General features: G+C 39.2%; 1 long non-coding RNA gene across 1 annotated transcript; it reads left to right on the plus strand.

Annotated features, from left to right (window-relative positions):
* Positions 1–278: 278 nt before the first annotated feature.
* On the plus strand, positions 279–3,318 carry LOC114616246. The gene is made up of 4 exons (XR_003710607.1): positions 279–389; positions 2,185–2,286; positions 2,462–2,491; positions 3,108–3,318. It is a non-coding gene; the product is annotated as an uncharacterized LOC114616246 (long non-coding RNA).
* Positions 3,319–3,899: the final 581 nt, after the last annotated feature.

Genomic DNA, 3,899 nt, shown 5'->3' on the forward strand with positions numbered 1-3,899 from the left:
TAGCCTGATGATTTTTACTTTTTAAAGAGGCTGTGGAGGCATAAGGTAATTATAGACTTTCCTATTTTAAGTTGAGAATAGATTTTTTTTTTATTGAAGCAAGAGTATCTCTCCCACTCACTGGCTATCATTTACAGTTTTATACTATTGTAAAGGACATTTGTCAAATAATTGAAAGGAGAAACAAAAATATGATAGATTTGTTATGTCATATGTAAAATAATAATAAAAACTCCAACAATTCTACTGATTTAAAGCTGATTCTGTTTTAATTTCAGACTCTGGTAGAAATTACTTCCGAGTTGTTGAGAAGTCAAATGATGCCATTTTCTTTCACAACGTTAACGTGGATGAGACTGGAAAGGAAACAAATGTGATTTTAGTTGCTGGTGAGAGTGGTCCCTATCATACGGTTTCTATTTATATGATAAGCACCTTGACCAAAAGCAGTTTGGGGAAGAACCAGTGGATTTGCCTTAAGCTCCTACAACACAATTCATTTCCAAGAAGAAGTCAGTGCTTCTCAGCCATTCCAGATTCCTTAGTTCAGAATTCTCTGTTTAGTTTGTACCCCATTTTTCGATTATGTTGTTTGGTTTTCTGGAGTATAACTTCTTGAGTTCTTTGTATATTTTGCATAATAACCCTATAACCGGATGTAGGGTTAGCAGAGATCTTTTCCCAATCTGTAGGTTGCCGTTATGTCTAACTGACAGTGTCAATTTCCTTACAGAAGCTTTTCAGTTTCAAAATTTCCCATTTGTCAACTGTGGATATTAGAGCCTGAGCCATTGGAGTTCAGTTCAGGAAATTTTCTCCTGTGCCAATGGGTTCAAGGCTATTTGCCACTCTGTCTTTTATTGGGTTCAGTGTATCTGTTTTATGTGGAAGATCTTGATCCACCTGGAGTTGCATTTTATACAGGGTGAGAAATAAGCATCAATTAGCATTCTTCTACATGCACCCTGCCAGTTAGACCAGCATCATTTGTTGAAGATACTTTCTTTTGTCCAGTGGATGATTTTAGCTTATTTATCAAAGATCAAGTGTCAATAGGTGTGTGTGGCTTTATTTTCAGGTCTTCTATTCTATTCCACCTGTCTCTGTACCAAGTCACTCAAACTCAGCAGGAGCCAGGTAGCCAGAGCTTATGCATAGGCCATGAAGGAGTGCTACTTACTGGTTTGCTCCCCAAGTTTTGCTCAGCCTGCTTTCTCATAGCACCCAGGATCATCTGGCCTGAGGTGGCAGCACCCACTATGGGCTGGGGACTCTACCATCAATCAGTAACTAAGTAAAATGTACTGCTGAGTTTCCTACAGTGGGCTGGACCCTTCCATATCAACTGTCAATCGAGGAAATGCCCTACAAGTTTTCCCACAGAGTAATCTGAGGGTAGCATTTTCTTAATTGAGGTTACCTCTTTCCAGATGACCTTGCCTTGTGTCAAGTTGACAAAAAACAAAAAACGAAAACAAAAGTCAAAAAAAACAAAGAAACCCCAATCATCTTGCTTTGTTTGACAAAGTCGTGAGGGGAAGGGAGGGAGTAGTAGTAAAGTAGGAGGCTTGGGCCTGGGGGATGGGAGATTGTAGTGGGGGTGGGTAAGTGGTAATGTGTGATGGTGTTGGGGTGTTTGTTGAATTCAGGTTCATGAACCTGTCCAGTCTGATTACATTGCTTATTTCAATAATTATCAATATTCCAAGGCATGGATTCCAGAATCTACACAGAAGTAAGATGGAAAGCATAGACAAACATTTAGCTCACATATTTTAACCATCAGGATACTGTACAGGCCTTTTTGGAAATAAATATTATGGTGAGGTGGAAAGCATGAAAAACTATAATAACAATAGTAGGAGTAGTAGTAGCGATGATAGCAACAACAACAACGATAATAATGGTAATTACAGCAATAGCAACAACAGCAACACAATTAACGATAGTATTCATTAGTGTGTAGACTGTCATAGTTGCCGACATTCCAGCTCCATTAAATGTGTTCTGTTTACTTTAGAGATCTTAGGTTGACCAGAATGAGGCTGGTGGGGATGAGGGAGGGTCCAGAAAGTAGGCTGTTTCCTTGGGTCAATATCACACAACCCATTGTAACCGCATCTGTTCTGAGCCATCCAGTATCATAAGCTACACTTTTTCTACCTTTCTGTTCCATGCATGTAGGGAAAGGAGAGACCCTGAGCGAAGCACAGAAGCAGGAGCTTAGGGAGCTGGCCAAGGAATACAGTATTCCAAAGGAGAATATCCAGCATTTGGTGCCCACAGGTAATATCATTGTGCATCACGCAGCAAACGAAAGCACCTGAAAATATTCAGGATAATCATCATTTCAGACTTCTAAATCAGAGTTTTAAGATTATTTAAAGTCACTGGAGTTATTAAGGAGCTCTAACGACGCTTTTTGTTTGTGGTTATTTCTTTCCTTTGTTCTCTGTCACAGACACTTGTAGCCAATAAAAACACCATATGGGTGAGTACAAACAGGGCAGCCAAGCCTGTTAATATTTTAATCTGCTAGAAATTCATTCTTTAGTCTGTTAGTTATGCATTGAACAGAGGAATTCTATTTATAATTCTAATTAAATATGTAATCAAAGGTGGCAAAGCTCTGATTTATGTTGCTGTTAGTCTTTATAACTTGGGGAAAAGCAACTCTCCTACTGCAAAGTGTAGATTTCTTTTACCTTAAAGGTGAAGGATAAGAATTTCATGAAACTCTTGACTATTAAAAATAAGTGATACTTGTGATAGTCAAGAATGTATCTTGCATTTGGAAATACTGTAAATGTAGATAAACTTTGTAGAAGTCTCCTCAGGCACAACCTTGAACATAAGTTTTATGGTAGATAATATTTAGACAGAAAACTGTCAATCTAAAGGCTGGTATAGAGTTATGGAAGTCAAGCAAGAACAAACATAGGCCTAACCCTGTGACAAGTGTCATTTTTAAAATCAAACCTTCCACCATATTCGTCATCGATTAATTTTTGTTTTTCATTTACAATCTCAGAAAAGTTCATGTCAGAACCATCAGCTCATGCAAGTCTTCCTGTTTTGTTTGTTTGTCTTGCTTTTTACTTTTGAAGCTTCACAGATGACAGCGAGATCAACAATATTTCCCACATCACCTTTTCCATGAAATCAGAATCGTGACAAGGAACATAGCTCATCGTTTTCTTGCTGTTTTCTTTTCATCTTTCCTATGAAGCCAGAATCTCTGCTTCATGGATCTGTTTCCCATCCTCCTACCATGGTACTGATTCTTCTGTTGGTAAAATAAATTGATTTTTCATGCACACATTTAGTCTTCAATCAGTGTGATGTCATAATACACAATGTCTTACCTAGGGTTTTATTGCTGTGAAGAGACACCATGACCAAGGCAACTCCGTTAAAGGAAAACATTTAATGAAGCTGCCTTACAGGTTCAGAGGTTCAGTCCATTTACCATCATGGCAGGCAGCATAGCAGTCTGCAGGTAGACATGGTGCTGGAGAAGGATCTGAGAGTTCTACATCATGATCCAAAGGCAGCCAGGAGAGTCTGTCTTCTGCAGGCAGCTAGCAGCAGACTCTCTTCCTCATTTGGGAGAGCTTGAGAATAGGAGCCTCAAAACCCACTCACACAGTGGCACATATGCTCCAACAAGGTCACACCTACTCTAAAATTGGCACACCTCCTCATCTTGCCAATTCCCATAGGCCAAGCATATTCTAACCCTCACACACAACAAAGAAAATGGGCAATCTAGCTATTTGGAATATAATCTGGTTTGGGATGACTCAGTGGTTCAGAGTACTGGCTGTCCTTGCAGAAGATCTGGATTCAATTCCTAGCGACCCTATGGCAGTGCACAACCCTTTGTAACTTCTGTTCTG

Source organism: Grammomys surdaster, unplaced genomic scaffold (assembly GCF_004785775.1).
Source record: "Grammomys surdaster isolate TR1022 unplaced genomic scaffold, NIH_TR_1.0 312129, whole genome shotgun sequence".
Classification (NCBI taxonomy): domain Eukaryota; kingdom Metazoa; phylum Chordata; class Mammalia; order Rodentia; family Muridae; genus Grammomys; species Grammomys surdaster.